This window comes from Balaenoptera acutorostrata, chromosome 3 (assembly GCF_949987535.1).
Source record: "Balaenoptera acutorostrata chromosome 3, mBalAcu1.1, whole genome shotgun sequence".
In the NCBI taxonomy this organism is placed as follows: domain Eukaryota; kingdom Metazoa; phylum Chordata; class Mammalia; order Artiodactyla; family Balaenopteridae; genus Balaenoptera; species Balaenoptera acutorostrata.
The window spans coordinates 178,175,342-178,191,647 of NC_080066.1; the positions used below are offsets into that span (position 1 = coordinate 178,175,342).

At 58.0% G+C, this 16,306-nt stretch overlaps 1 protein-coding gene and 1 long non-coding RNA gene across 5 annotated transcripts in view; both read right to left on the reverse strand.

Moving 5' to 3' along the window:
* Positions 1-16,306, reverse strand: part of CCDC85C (coiled-coil domain containing 85C) — an 83,519-nt gene that overhangs the window by 23,190 nt on the left and 44,023 nt on the right. The window lies entirely within an intron of this gene.
* On the reverse strand, positions 1,757-15,909 carry LOC130707727 (uncharacterized). The gene is made up of 4 exons (XR_009007748.1): positions 15,588-15,909; positions 4,832-5,037; positions 3,065-3,131; positions 1,757-1,884 (listed from the first exon to the last, which is right to left on the reverse strand). It is a non-coding gene; the product is annotated as an uncharacterized LOC130707727 (long non-coding RNA).

A 16,306-nucleotide genomic window follows, 5' to 3' on the forward strand; every position in this document is an offset into this window, starting at 1 on the left:
ACCCCGGGGCGGTGACTCCAAAGGCTTCCCTGTGCCCAGGGCCCGGGCAGGGGACCCTCAGCAGTCACTACGGTTCACGCCCCATGCTGGTCCCCGGCCTCGGTTTACCCGTCAATCAGCCCAAACTGACCAGCAGTTCCCACATCGCATCTGCACCCACCCTCACGAACAGGCCTGACGGGAAGGGCCTCAGTGTTCCAGGGGTGCTGGGCCCTCTGAGCAGGCAGACGGAGATGGGGTGCAGCCTGGGCTCCCCAATCCTCTGTGCCCTCCACCTGCTGCCGGCAGGAGGGTTCCCTGGAACACCACCCAGGAAACAGCGGATAAGGGAAATTCCAAAGGCCCTCCCAGCTCCCTCAACCTTACGTTAAAACAACCACTGACCCCTACGTGGTCCCCCTCTGGCTGGGGTCGGTGGGGGAGGGAAGGCCCCCCCCATCCACCCCGTGTGATGCATGGCAGCCCCTGCACCTGGCGCCTCCTCGAAGGCTCGCAGGGGCCAAAAGGCATCGTCCCCGTTTTCCAGACGAGGAGGCCACAGGGAACAGTGTCCCTACTTGCTGGCAGGTGAGCAGGGGGGCCCAGGGCCCAGACTTCCAGACCCTCTCCCCACCACCCAGGCCCACCCCCATAGGTCAGTGCTCAGGACCCCAAGCATCCGGCCGCTCTGAGAGGAGCTGACAGCACCGCACCATTGTGAGAAGCCAGCAGAGGTCCCCAATGAGACGTGGCTCTTGGTCAAGCATCTCCCCCGGACGCCCCACTACTGCCCAACCCTCGGGCACGGCCGTAAGCCCGGTCCCCTGCTCACCGCCGCCCCACCAGGGGATGTGCTGCCAGGCACAGCCCTGAAGTCAGGAGAAGGACCAGCCACTTGCGTGTGACCAACGACCTGAGTCAGGTCACTAACTCTCACGCTGCCCCGTACGGTCACAGAGCCATCCTGAAGGTGGGCACACCGCCCACCCGTGGTCTCCTGGCTGTGGGGGCGATTTTATCTCCCTCTGCCATTCCAATGGGCTGAGCCAGGAGCTCCCAGCCCTTCCCTTCTCTGTCAGATTGCCGCTGGAGTCATGGCCTGGGTGGGCGTCAGCAGACGTGCCGACCAGCTCAGCGCCCGCCCTGGGCAGCAGGCGGGCCGGGCACACCGCTGCTCCACAGCCCCACGCCCACCTCCCAGGATGGCAGTCAGGAAGAAGGGGCGGCGACAGAGCCAGCGCCACGAGAAGGGACACAGGCCATCGCTCGTCCCACAAACCACAGGCCGCGTCCATGGCCCCAGACCAAGGAACCGCTCCGCTCAGCCCATCTGTCTGGGTTCGCCCCAAACCCCAAGAGGCTGCAGAGGATGAACTACACTTCAGACATCGAGGTCTGTCGGGTTTTTCTTTTGAATTTCAAAAGAACAATGTGAGAAACTTAAAATATCTTTAAATCACCCAGTGCTCCCAATGGAACATATCCTAAGGAATTAATTCCAATCGTGAAGAATGCAGACGGTGTTACAGTGACCAAAACTGGAAACAACTATTTGTCCAACAACAGCAGAGAGTTTATACCCTTGTCGTCACTCAGATGACGTTTAGGAGAGTTTCTCTCCTCAACGATACAGAAAAACACTTAAACGCCAGTGAAAAGAACTGGACACAAAACTACACATAGAATTGCTGTTATGTTTAAAAATATCCATGTATTGAAATAGAAATCCAGGAACGAGGCAGCACACAGAAATACCGACCGTGGTGTTGCTCACGAGGAGAAGGGCGACTATTCACACTGTTTCTTGTTAATTTTCAAATAATCTCCTTTTAGAATAGGGAGAAATCTTTCTTCATAAAAAAGGAGGAGGGACCAAACGATTGTACCTTCACATCGCAGAGTCCCCTGTCAAGGGAAACAGAAGCGTGGCCCAGAGGACGGCATGGAAAGTGGGCCCCATCGGCCACCCTCTGCCCACTGCCCCCAGCTCTGCTCTGGGGGCCTTTTCCGAGGCCCAGGCTCAGCCCCGAGCCTGCCCAATCCTGCAGAGTTCAACAGGCTATGAGGCTGCCTCCGCAAAGTCCCAGATAAGCCTCCCCTGCCACACGGGACCCCGTCCCCACTGCCCCTACCCTCAGCTCCCCAAGCCAGGCCCTGCATGCTGCCAGGAGCCAGGGAGCCGGACATCTGGTCACCTGGGGGTCAGAGCAGGTGCCCTGCAGTGGGGAAGAGTGAGAGCTAGGTGGACCCTCACGTCGGGGTTGGTGGGAGGGGGGAGAGCAGGCGGGCAGGGGACGCCAGGAAGGGCCTGGCTCCCTGGGAGGACGATCCTTCCCAGCAGCCTCGGGCAACTCACAATCCCACGGGGCGCCTCCGTGCCCGGGCCTCTTGGAGACAAGCGTGTAATTAAATTAATTCCAGGTTTGCAGTAACAAGGAGTAGAGCCAGCAGGGAGGGAAGCACCATTTCCTGGCTTGACTGCTGGCGGGGGTGGGGGGGGTGGGGAAATGAGGGCGGTGACTACGAAAGGGACCCCGAGCTAGGCTGGCCAAGGTGTCCCCTGGGCGTTCCCTGACCCTCCCAGGGCCCACTGGTCCAATCCCGGGGGACTCACGCTCCACCTTCCATCTGGAGGGACAGGGAGAGCTCCCCGCCACATTCTCGCTCTCAGGAGCCTGAACAGCAGCCCTCCCTTCGCCCCTCCTCGCAGGTCCTTGTTCCCAGGTGCGTGGAGGACCAGTGCAGCCCGCGGGTGGGTGGGAGTCATGGAGCTGAGGGTCTGCAAGCCCCTCCCCGCTGGCGCTGATCGGCTCCACCGAGGGGTCCTGTGCCAGGTGCTGGCATTGACCATCAGGCCACTCTGCCCTCCCGGAAGCTGCCAGGTCACATCTCCCCCACCCCACAGCCTGGCCCCCTGCCTGCCTAGGCAATGTCACCCCAGCCTCACCATCGGTCCAAACTGCAAGAATTTGGGGGCCAGAGGCCATGTCCAATCACCCCTGTCACCCCCTCCCCACCTAGCTCACCGCTAAGCACATAGTAGGCCCTTGGAAAAACCTGAAGACCTAACAGGAATCCGTCCTACCGGCTGGGTCGAACAGGTTTCCCCAAAGGAGTTGACTCTTAATCCTATGAGCTCCCACCAGCAGCAGCTGCAATGACAGTAAGAAGCGCTCAGCCTGTGACAGTGACCTGGCACCCCCAAGGCCACAGAGGGCACAGCATGCCAGCGGCCAAGGGCAACTGTCCCTCAGACCTCAGCCCACAGCATTTACACTGTTGTCTCGTGCCAACCTCACCAGGAACTTTCATCTTAATTTGGGTGAGACAAGGATTCGCATACAAGCGGGTTACATGGGCGGTGACCCCAGGAAGCCCAGGTGAGGGTGTGGAGAGGTGAGGCGGGGAATGGGAGCTGACGAGAAGGGTGTGAACCCGCTGGGGGCCTCACAGTTACTCGCCTGCCCAAGGGCTCCCTGGTGGGAGCCGCTCCTGGCAGGAGAGTGGTGTTCATGCCCCAGGAGTGCCCACCTGGAGAGGGGACAGGGCAAGTTCCCAGGCAGAGCTGCAGGTGCCCACAGGTGAAGCGGGCGGTGGGCACAGAAGCGGTAAGTGCCACGGGGATCTGGGCAGGGCGCCAACAGTGTCTGCCACAGCTTGGGAAAAAGTACGACTTTCCCTCTCTGCAAAGGAGGAAGTGGATGGAGGCTGGGGGCAGGGGGCTGGGGGGTGGTACCGTGACACACAGCCACACGCGGGGCCTGATTCTCCAGCTGCTGCCTCTTCCAGGGTCCCCACCAGCCCTGCCTCCCTTGCAGCCCCCTCTCCCTGAGCGGGGTCCCTATAAGGTCTCGGGGACAGACAGGCTTTGCGGCAGGTCATCAGCAGGAGACTGAGCGACGCCACACCTTGGGCCCCTGCGTGAGGGCTCACACCCAGCAGCTCTGCCATGAGATGGCTGGCATTTCCACGACGCAGCCCGGCTGATTCAATTCCCTTCTCCTTCCGCTTCATTAAGAGGGGTCGGCTGTGGCATCGGGGCCCGTGGCTCCACCGAGGTGGAAGGGCCTCGTTCCTGGGCTTCTCTCCTGTCTCTCCCGCCCCGGGACTGGCCCCCAAGGGGGCAAGGGAGTGCCACACATACCTGCGGGCCGTGGAAAGCAAAACCAAGTAGGGCAGGCCCACTCTGCACCTCAGTCTCCACCCGTGCCTCCCACCTGCCCAGGACGTGGCAGAGCTGTCACCTCTCACAGGTAACCTCAGACACTTCACCCCCATGGGGAGGTATCCCCATCCCCCCACAGGCACAGAAACAAGGATGCAGCGATGCACCAAGTCACACAGGCAGGGCCACCAGGAGAACCACCCCCAGGGAGCTCTGACCACCTCCGGGCACCAGGGACAGTGCTATGGTCTGGATGTCGGTGTCCCCCAAAATCCATATGTTGAAACCTAACGCCCAATGTGATGGTGTTAGGAGGCAGGGCCTTTGGGAGGTGATCAGGTCACGAGGGTGGAGCCCTTGTGAGTGAGATTAGTGTCCTAACCAAAGAGACCCCCACAGAGCTCTCTTGCCTCTTCCGCCAAACGAAGACACAGCAGGGAGACAACCATCTATGAACCAGGAAGTGGCCCTCTCCAGACACTCAGTCTGCCAGCACCTTGACCTTGGGCTTCCAGCCTCCAGACCAGAGAGGGAAATTCCTGTTGTTTATACGCCACCCAGTCTGTGGTATTCTGTTATAGCAGCTCGAACAGAGTAAGACAGGCAGAGAGCAAGGCGAGGTCATTCCAGCAAGCAGCGGCAGTAATCACGCACACTTAATGGCCACCAACGGTGTGCCTTACTTACAGGCAGTCGTCCTCATCGTCTCTCACTGTGAGCAGGTGACCGACCCCTGTGTGCAGGTGAAGAAACGGAGGCTCCGCGAAGTGAAGTGACAGCCGCAGACCAGGCAGTGATGGAGCAACCTGCTCTCCCCAGGCAGCCTTCCCTACCTCGGGCTCAGTGCAGCCCTGGGCTCAAGGCAAAGGCCACACTTTCTGCAGTACCCAGTCCTGCTGGAAAACAGGCCGGTACTCAGTCCCAGGGCGGCCGCTGCCCTCCCACCCGGCCCACAGACCAGGCTCGGCAGGTCTTGGGCTGATGTTCCTGCTGCCCTCACCGCTGATGAATGAGCATCTCCATCAAGGCCCGGGACACTGATCCAGCAGAGCCTGGGAACGGTCCTGTCTTCTTAAAGGACTTGGAGGATGTTCCAACCCCAGGCCCACCTACTCCCCAGACCCTGGACAATCCCAAAGGTCACCAAAGGACTGAATTCTTGCAGAGCAGTGGGTCCCCAAATCCAGGACTGGAAAGGCAAGTTACCTGTTTCACGACAGTCCAGGCTACCAGGGGGCTGTGAGCTCCCCATCACTAGCGGAAAGCAAGCAGAAGCTGAATGCTGGATGGAAGTCCCTGGAACCTGAAGTTTCCCCACGTAGCTGGGAGGAGGGCATGGGAAGCTGTTCACCGACCCCAGTGCCAATGTACTCACTCTACTACCCTCTAGATCCCCCAGGGACCCTGCCAGGTGGGTGGCAGAAAGCCTATCCTATAGAGGACAAAAAGCACGCTCAGCGAGTGAATGGGTCCGCCCAACGTCGCAGAGCCAGGCGCCTGCAGGACCAGCAATCACGCATGCTTGTGGAAGGGCATGGTCCCCTACTGCGAGGGTCTCTCAGCCTAATGCAGGAGCTGCAAGAATAACCACGTTTGCTGAAGGGCAAAGGGTGGAGTGAAGAGGCTCAGCCTAGGGATGAGGGGGGCCGAGAGCAAGGATGCACTGATGGGGAGAAATCAGGGACTCCTTCCTGAAGGAGGCGGCATCTGAGCTGAGCACTTAAGAGCAAGCAGGACTCTGACAGGCAGACAAGCCAGGGTGGGGATGGGGAGGATGGAAGGCAAGTCCCAGCTGAGGGCGCAGGGCGAGCAAAGGCAAGGAGGTGGGGCCGTGACAGGCAGGTTCAGGAGCACCTGAGCCAGCACCCAGTAGCATCTGCCTCCTGGCATACAGCCCCCAGGAGGTGCGGGCTGAATGTGAGACAGATATTATTTATGGATGAAGGCGAAAAGGCTGAGGAGGCGTATCAGAGGAACATCAGGTTCCTGCGAGGATACCTCCTGGGAGTGGCAGTGCTGAGCGGGGAGGGCCGCCGCTGCCCCTCCCTCCTCCAGGCGGGCCCGCCCACCTGAGCCGCCCACCTGAGCCGCCCACCTGAGCTGCCCACCAGTAGGTCTGCGTGGCGGGCAGGCCAAGGCAGCCGGCTGCAAACTCTGAGATGACTACCAGAGCCTCGGGCGTGAATAAGAGTTCCCCTGTCCACACAGGACATTGAGAAGGGACCCTTCTTTCCCATTCGCACATGCAAATGTTACTGAGCACCTATTATGTGCCAGCAGACGCCAAGCAAAACCCCAGCCCTCCCCGCACGCCCTCGTAATCCTCACACCGAGCTATCCCTGTTTACTGCAGAGGAGCCTGAGACTCAGAGAGGTTAAGTAGCAAGTCCAAAGTCACACAGTGAAAACACTGCAGGGCTGGGATTTGAACCCAGGTTTGTCCAGAGCCAAGGTTCTTTCCACACTGCCTCAAAGCTTCCCCAGCGGCCCTGGGGGTCCCATACGATCACCCTGGGCCTCGCAGAGCACCATCACCATGGTGGCTGGTGCTGCTCATTCCAAGCCTTGACTCCGCCAGGGAGACACCGCAACTTTCATCCATTCTCCAGACACAGAAACCAAGGTTCAGAGGGGCCCAGTAACTGGTCCAGTCACAGAGTCATAAAAGCAGGGCTGAAAGTCAAGACGTGCGTGTGTGCGTGCGTGCGTGTGCGTGCGTGTGTGTGTGTCTGTGTGTGTCCCCATCCCCAACCCAGTGCTCCTCCAGGCCACCCACCGAGGCAGAGAAGGGCAGGGCTTGGGAAGACTCATGGCTCCCCTCCCCTCCCTGAGCAAAAGTTCTCTTCGTGGGGCAGTTCTGGAGACTCTCAGCCTCTAAGGCTGGGCCCAGGCTCCAGGGAGCTCCACCCTGGACGCTGTTCTTCTGGCCCCCCCCGTCCCTAGGACCCCCACCCCAGGGCATCCGCAAGCCCCAAGACTCTGGGCCTCACGGGGTCACGAATGTCCGAAAGGCTGGCCTCCAGCCCCTCCCAAGCTCCCCCCTCCATGCCCTGATACATGGGATCCTGGAAACCTCAAATCCCACATCCCCAACTCAAGTGGACAGCCGTGACCCCACCTTCTCCATCCCGAGCCTGCAGAGGCAAGCAAATTAATGGGCACAGAGAGAAACGAACAACTGCATTGATGCGAACTGGGATCTCCCCACGCTGGCCGCCCGGCCTCTCCTGACGAGGCGCACGGCTGTCTCCTGGCTGCCACCTGCCCCCTCCGCGTGCCACACACACAGATCCAGGACCCCACGGATCGGTGCTCTGTCCACCCGGGGCCGCCTGGCATTTAATTCAACCTGCGCTGAGATCTCGAGGGGGCGGCCAAGCAGGAGGCCGAGTCCAAGCCGGCTCATTTAGAATACACCCCGGTCTGGATCCGCCTGCAGGCCGCTGGTGCTCTCAGGCTGAAAACTCAAACTTATTTCTCCATCCACCGCTTGGGAAGCCCGACAAGCCCAAATTGAAACTGTGTCATTGTTTCAAAACCAGGGGAAAACAGGAAAAAAAGAATTCCTTTCTTGTGCCTTCAATTTTCAGGCCCAGAAATTAACCTGTGTGCTTAGGTGACACAGTTCAGGGGTCAGCACTGTTCATGTCCCCTCCCCCCCAACCTGATTTCATTCTGAATGATTGGGAATTATCGATAGAGGCTGAACAAACCACCTAGAGGCCCCAGCACGGCCACCTAGCCACACAGAAGGCGAGTCACACCTGGCCTGGGTCTCCCTGGGGACATTTTAACATTTGATCTCTTCTCCCCTGGAACCAACTAAACTGGACTCCAGTGAAGGGGCCTGGATGTCCATGTACATTTTAAACGTCCTCCAGGTGATTCTAACGTGCACACAGGGCTGGGGACCCCTGCTCTATGCTGAGCAGTGACTGTTCAAATTGTCCCCCTCTTGGGCTCCTTTCCCGAGGGACCCCACGCCTCCTGGCCCTGACTACTCACTGGGCCTCAACCCCTGCAAACACAGCTGAACCACACGGACTCCAAGGAGGCCAGGACATGCGGGACAGATGTCTGAAGGTGGTGAGGGAAGCGGGTAGGCGGGTAAACATTCACGGAGCCCCTGAATGTATGTGCCAAGCCCCTTGGTAGCCAGAAGTGGAGACCTTGCTGGTTTCAGGGGGAAAGGGAGTTTGCTTTCATTGTTAGACATCATGCATGTCTCTACCAAGCATGAAAAGCTGGCAGCGCCAGAATGGGGCCAACTGTCCAGCAGAGGGGGCAGGAGGGAGTGGGCAGGACACCAGGGCACACTCCAGCCGCCTGCAGAGGCCATGAGGTGCGGGGAGCTGTGGCAGGTGGAGCAGGCTCAGGAAACAGAAAATCTAGGTGCGGCTGCGTCATCGGACACAGGGGAGTGGCTGGAAGTACAGCCCGAGATCTGACACCTCAGCAGGAACCCCGCCCTGTGAGTGAGCAGGAGAGCTGGGGCTCAAGGCATAGGAGGCAAGAGAAAGAGTGGGCTCCAAGCAGTTAGCTCTGGCGGCAGCACCATGTCTGGACAGTGTTTTGCTGATTCAGTAAAAACTAGAGTAAGTCATCACAAGAAAGGCGGAGGGATTCCTGGGGTGGTGGGGGCCCGCAGAAGCTCTGCACGCCTGGCACGCATCCCCGGCAGCATTCTGTGCCGGTGGGGGAAGGCTGAAGTGTTTCATGAAAGGGACTGCAGCGGGTGCGGAGAGTAAAAATTCAATCCCAACCTCACACCACACACAGAAAGCAGTTCCAAGAAGGAGAGAGAGTTCTATGTGAAAAAAAACAACTCTAAAAACTTGGGCTTGTTTGATACAAAGGGGGTGACAACTTATGCTACAGGCAAGAAGCCAGTCACAAAACACCACATATTGTATGATTCCATTTATATGAAATGTCCAGAGTAGGTGAATTCACAGAGACAGAAAATAGATTAGTGGCTGCCAAGGGCCGAGGGGGAGGAAGAACAGGGAGTAACTGCGGATGAGTACAGACTCTCTTTCTGGGGTGATAAAAATGACCTGGAATTAGATAGTGATGGTTGGGTAACTCTGTGAATGTAGTAAAAAGCACTGAATTGTATACTTTCATCTATATATTAACTGTGTGAATTTTGTCTCAGTACAGCTGTTGTTAAAAAAGAACAACTCCGGGACTTCCCTGGCGGTCCAGTGGTTAAGACTTTGTCTTCCAATGCAGGGGGTGCAGGTTCAATCCCTGGTCAGGGAACTAAGATCCCACATGCCTCGCGGCCAAAAAACCAAAACATAAAACAGAAGCAATATTGTAACAAATTCAATAAAAAGAGCAACTCCAAAAAGGGAGGGAGGGAGGGAGGAAAAACAAGAAAAAGAAGAAGAAAAACAAAAAAAAATTAAAAAGTAAAAAGAGCAATTCCAGCTTTCAAGTAGGAAAGGATTTCTTAATCAAGAAGCAAAAAGAACAAACCATAAAGGGAAGGCCTGTTATACTCAACTGTGTGAACATTAAAAACCCTGCCCAACAGCAGACCACAAATCTGTGAGCACAGTCAGAAGACCAGCCTCCTGCAAACAAAGACAATGAGACAATTTCAGCCATTTGACCAACAGAAAGTGAATAGTGGCCACTCATGTGATGGCAAGAGCCTAAGAACCAGGAACCAGGACATGGGGCACCCTGACACAGCAGATCAGACAGCCACCCGGCACGGCTTCCCGCCACTGAAGATGCACCTGCCTTCAAGGACCCCCGGCGGTCCAGGTGTGCAGAAACAGGTACAAGAACGTGTCCCAGCGCTGGCTAAAGTAGTGAAAAAAATGGAAACCACCTCAAAGTCCTCCCTGGGAGACCAGATGAATTGTGGTTTAACCAAACAATGAAATACTATGCAGAACTGGAAACGAATGAATTGGGATTACAGGTACCATCAACAAGGATACATCTCAAAAGCACGATGCAGGGAGGGGCGAGGAGGCGGAACTGAGGGACACATATAAATGTGACATCATTTATAAAGTCGGAAAACCTGCAAAGCATCATCATACCTTGCTTATGGACGTACAACCTGTAAGAGAAATAACATCTGTGCAGGAGAATGATAAGCACCGAATTCCTGGCGAGGCTCTCTCTGGGGAGGCGGGGGTGGGGAGGTGACACACAAGATGCCTCAACTCTACCTGTAACACTTTATTTCTTAAAAGGATCTGATGCTAAAATGCTTTATTGTTGGCAATCTGATAAAGGTGGGCAGTGGAATAAACAGTCTCATTATTCTCCAAGCTTGTTTCTTTTTATATATTTCTTAACAATAATAGTAATAATAACATTTTTTAAGTAAAAGGAAGAAAGTTGGGGCAGCGCAACAGACGATCCAGAAAAGATACTGGAAGCTTTTGATGTTGGAACACCCCCTCCCTCGGTCCCAATTCCCAGGCTGCCTTTGGAAAACCTCACAACATCCCTGGCAACGAGCCTCCTTTGGTGCCGCCCCCCAACCCTTCGGAGCAGTCAAATGGCAGCAGGTCAAGAGCCTATGGGGAGGAAGGCCCACAGGGATGGGAGGCTGACAGCAGTGGGAAACCACCCTCCCACAGACAGTTAGGGGACAAGAGTGGGTTCCCTCTCTGCCCCAACTGCTCTGTGACCTTGAACAAGCCCTTTCCCTTACCCAGGCCCAGAGAGATGCGGGCAGGAGGCCCAGGTGACCCAGAGGGTCAGAGGGCAGGACAGAGATGCGACTCAGAGCCCCTACAAGGCAGCATCCCTGCAAATAGGCAGGGCAGCAAGGACCCGCCCGTTAAAATGACACAGACTCAGCATGAGGACAGCAAACTGCCCTTCCCACTTCACAGAAAACCCACAGCAGGTGATTGCTGACCAAAAGATCATGGACAAGGCCGGGGTTCAGGGTGCATCCCCCGAGGTCCTGGGGAGGGCACGTCCTTCCAGCCGGTGAAGGACCAACTCCTTTTGTGGCCAGGGCATGTCTCAAGAGGAGAAAACTGGTGAAAGGTTGCAGCTCCGGCAGCAACCTTGGGCCTCAGTCTCCCCAGATGACATCGCAATAAAGATATCAGCCTGCACTTATGAACTGTACTTGGCAGACTACTGTCCACCCAAAGATGCCCACGCTCAACCCCTGGAATCTATGAATATGTGACCTCACGCGGCCAAAGAGACTTTGCAGATGCGATTAAGGTTATGGCGGTCAAGAGGGGGGGTTAGCCTGGATGATCCAGGTGGACCCAATTTAACCTCATGACTGTGTAAAAACGGAGAGCCTTTCCTGGCTGTGGTCAGAGGGAGAGGTGACTGAGGAAGGGTCGGAGAAACGTCCTGTTGCTGGCTCTGAGACAGGAACGGGGCCACAAGCCAAGGAATGCGGGTGGCGTCTAGAAGCTGGAAAAGGCAGGAGAAGGATTCCCCCTCAGGTCTCCAGAAAGAGCGCAGCCCTGCTGACACCTTGATTTTAGCACTTCTGACCTCCAGAGCTCCAAGATAATACATTTGCGTTGTTCAAGCCACCAAGGTTGTAATTTGTGACAGCAGCCATAGGAATCTAACAGAGGAACTAAAAGCTGTGGCTGTGTGACTTTAGGTGACTTGCCTAGCCACTCTGAACCTCAGTTTCATTTAAAAATGAGATTTAAAACACCAACCTTGGAAGGCTGCTGTGAGGACTAGGAAAGGTAGCAGCTCTAAAAGCCCCTGGCATGGTGCCTGGCACTTCCTTAGTAGATGCTCAATAAAAACCAGCCCCAACCTCTCCACTGCCCACACGCCAGTGGCATGACCTTGATGGGAAAGAACGGCGAGCTGAGGCTTCCACGCTGCCAGCTGAGGGCACACAGCACCAGGTCACCATGGAGACGGCGGGATCAGGCCACACTCACCTCCGCTGCATGACTGCCCACCTGGGGCCTGGCCCGCCCGAGCCCCCTGCATTTGCCTCCCTTTCACATCTGGCAAAGGCTGGTGCATCACCACAAACTTTTAAAAGTGGGGTATGAATCCAATTTAGGAATGTCACACTCGGAGGTTATCTGAAGCAAAGGTGGTATTGTTTGTTCAGAAAGCAAATGCCCCCTTCTCTATTTTAAGTTGAGATTTTCGTAGAGCACGGAGTACAGGGACCTCTGAGCTGGCTGTGACGGGGGAACAAACCGAGGCTGGTTCCATACACCGCAGGGAAGACCTCGCCACCGTAAACAGAGTCCTGGGGCGGGTGAGGGTCCCGTGTGCCTGGACCACTGGGGCTGGACAGACCCACAGCCAGCGCCAGCCCTGTGTTCATGGATGCACAGCAGGCGGCCGGGAGGGAGGGCGGGAATGAGCGAGCAGGTGAGTCCAGGTTCGGCCTCCCGCCTCCCAGCAAATTGCCCCCCACCCCAGTTCAAAGCCCCCTGGGAAACAGGTCTCAAGAGACAGTCCGAGCCAAATCCAGGCAGAAAGGTGGGTCCAACAAAGAGGAAAGGATCGTGGCAAGAGGAGAAATGGCCCAAGCCGGCACTAACCGGGCCCCAGGCCCACGTGGCAATGAGAAGCCCAGGCTGAAGGAGACCAGGGAGGACATCTGTGGTCACAGGTCGCCTGGAGGTCTGATTCGAACGCTGCAATGATGGGGCAAACCCCGAAGCTGGGGGTCCAGGTGTGAGACTCGGAGAGGAAGGACAAAGCTCTCCCAGGCCAGAGGAGCCTGTGCCCAGATGGCTCCCACGCCGGGAGAATGGAGGGGTCTCCTCCGGGATCCAGGGCGGGTGGGCAGGACCCGGGCTGCTGCCTGGGGGTGCCGTGAGCTTGCTGTGTGACCCAACCGCTCTGAGAGAGCTCACAGACCTGCGCGTCCACCCCAGGTCATCGTGGGGGCCTCTCGAGGCTGGCTCCAGGGAGGCGTGGACCTGCCCAGCTGGCAGCGAGGAGGCGGGCACCGCCCCAATCCCCGCCACGCAGCAGAGAGGGCCCGGGCGTGGGGTCGGCAGGTCCGGGCCGGCTGCATTTGCTGGACAGGGGCGCCCCCACCCAAGCCTCAGTGTGCCCTGGGAACCAAGAAGACAGAGCAGGTTCCCTGAGCCTCCCAAAAGGAAGGGCCCGCTCCCTGCACAACACCCTTCCAGAGAAGGGCCACGGCGTTGCCGGTGTTGGTGCTGATGGGGGGGCTCTGGGTGTTTGGGATTCACACGTCACCCCAGGTGCACTCCCGTCCTGCCAGCGCTCATCGGCTCGGCTCTCTGAATGACCCTCCGGCCCGGGCTGCCTTTCACCCAGTAAACAGAGTTGAAATTGCCCTTTGGACCCACAGCTTTTCTGCACAAGGGAGAGGGTGCACAAGCTTCCAGGACTCAAAGGTCACCTGCTCACCTTGGGCAGGGCTTGGACAGCCCTCCACTTCCCACCGTGACCTCCGTCGGTGGCTCACGACAGGACTGGCAAGCCTGGAGCTCAACATCCTACTCGCCGCGCACTCGGTCACCGCAGGCCGCTCAGGAGGTGCCGGGGGTGTGCTCCTCCACGGGAGAGGGGCCCGCCCTGCGACCTCCCGGTAGCGACTGCACATCTCTGAGCCTCTGCACCCTCATAACGGGAGGAACGATGCTCCTCCCCACCGGGCTGCGGGGAGGACTCTGCAGGCCAGGCCCCTGCAGCCTGGAATTGGGGCGGGGGGGTGTGTGTGGGGTGGGGGTGGAGGCAATCTTCTCACAGACCCTTCCAGAGCCTCCACAAGCACAAGTTCAGAGTTCGCACCTCCGTGTGGCACTTGAGCAAGGGACTTCCCTGGGGCCTCGGCCTCGCCACCTGCAGAGGCAGCCTGCTTCCCAGGGTGGCCCGCCGGGCTGCTCTGTGACTGCGCGCAGAGCCCCTGCGGACAGACCCTCCTCCCCACCACCCGTGACTGCTGGAGTCATCCTGCTATGCTCGCTGCACGGATCTGCCCCCCTGCTTTCCCGCCTGAGCTCCCCCTCCCCCCATGCCCTCACTCCCTCACCCTCAGCCGAAGGTGACTGTGATTGTCCCCACACAGCAGCTCTTCCACGGCGCCTCTGGCCAAGCCTCGGCTGCGGGGGGAGACCCCCCAGTCCCTGCCCGAGCTGGCAGGTGAGGCTCTCCCCCGGGATGCGCTGGGTCCTGGGCTGCAGGGTGCTTCTTACTGGAGTGTGCCCGCCCCTCACGCCCCTTCGCAAGTTCTTGCAGGGCTGTGTCACACACCAAGACAGCAGCCGGAGAAGGCTGGCGACCCTCACATTCCTGTACGCTACACAGAGCAGGAACCATCAGCCCTCTCCCTGGCATCAAACACCCAGCCCGGGCTCTGAGAGGGGACGGTGAGGCTTGGCATTGTAAAGGGCGGGTGGGCACCAGCAGTGAGGGGAGTAGATTCTATGCACCAGGGGCCGGGCCCCGCCATCACTTGCTGTGTGACCCTGGGCAGGTCCCCTCCCTTCTCTGGGCCCCAGAACACCTCTCTGCACAATGAGGGAGTTGGAAGCCTCCAAGGGCCCTTCTGGCCTGGTGAGCACAGGTGGGTACAGGTGGGCGTGGTGGGCACAGTGGGTACAGGTGGGCATGGTGGGCACAGTGGGTACACGTGGGCGTGGTGGGCACAGTGGGTACGGGCCATCACGGCAGCACTACGCCTGCCCACGCAGCTGTGTTTCTTTAAGAAAGATATGAACGCTAACAGACCCAAAGGTCAGGAGAGCTGGTGCCAGGATTAGGTCAGTGTTTGGTTACTAACGAGAATAAACAGACCTTGGTCCTGCAGAGGAAGGGCCCTGCTGGAGAAGCGCCACGGGGGAGGGAGGTGGGCGGGGCCAAGGAGCCTCCCTCTGCGTCATCACGCCCACAGACGACAGGTGACAGCTGGCCACCAGGAACTGCCCCACAGCCAACTCCCAGTCTCAGCAGGGGGACAGCACAAGGCCTGGAACGGGACCCCCAAGGGAGCAAAAGGGCCTTCAAGGTCAGCCCAATCTCTCTTGCTAACATCAGGGTAACTAGGGACCCCGAGGTACTCACCAACTTGCCTGAGGTCACAGGCCATCCTGGCCCCCAGGCCCTACAGGGGACCCATGTCAAATCCCAACTCCCTTCTCCTCCCCGGCATCTAGCCAGCTGTTTGTCCCGGGCAAGGTGACAATGACAATGAGAGCCAGTGATTACAATCATGTTGGATAAAATAAGAATCCACAGTGATAAAAAACACGTCCACACACACAGCCCGATGAGGGAGAAGGGGAAGGCCCCTCACAGCAGAATTCCAGCTGCTGAGTGCAGACGGACAGAGAAGTTAGAAAGTCATCATTACCACCACCAGAGCAGTGCCGATGGACGCAAGCCTTGCGAGCGTCTGGTGAGGATCAAGACGCCTGTGTGACCTCAAAGCACCTCCCACAGGTTATTCATTAATTACAAAGTTATATGTACTAACCTCACAGTGGGGAGACCTCCTGACCCAACGGATGGAAGTTTGCTCCCAAGACGGGCCATACCAGGTGCCTCCTGGCAGGACAGGCCGACAGCACGGCATCCCCTCGGGGCCGTCCCTGCCCCAAACACACAGCCTGCATCCAACCGTGAGCCAAACGCGGGGCTGGTCTGTGGTCTTCAAAACGTAGATGACATGTCAAAGGCGGATGGAGGAGACTTTCCGAATGAAGGAAGGCTAAAGGGAGTGTGTGATCCTGCGCTGGATTCCCGATCAGAAAGCAACTGCTCTAAAGCACCGTGCTGGGACGCGCAGCGTGCCAGCTTCAATCTCCCGACACCGTCACCGTACTGTCACCACCTAAGTGAAAGTCCTTGATCCTAGGAAACGCACACCGGAGTGTTGAGGCTGAAGGGGTGTGTTAACCCCAACTTCTCTCAAATGGTTCAGGGGAAGAACAGCCCACCTACAGAGGAGGAATGACCAAGGGATGAGACAGCCCTAGGAAGCTAACACACTCTCTCTGAGGGATGTTTAAGGGCAAGAACGCGACATGCCAAGCAAATCGCAGCCACACACATCACCTCCAGCATGAGCCATGAGCCATCCCGGGCGCCACCCTGCCGTGCTCCCCAGACTGTTGTCCACGGAGGGGCCTTGGAGTCCCTGTCACAGCCCCCAAACCGACAGCCCCCCTCCCAGGCAAGAGGCCGACCGCTGAC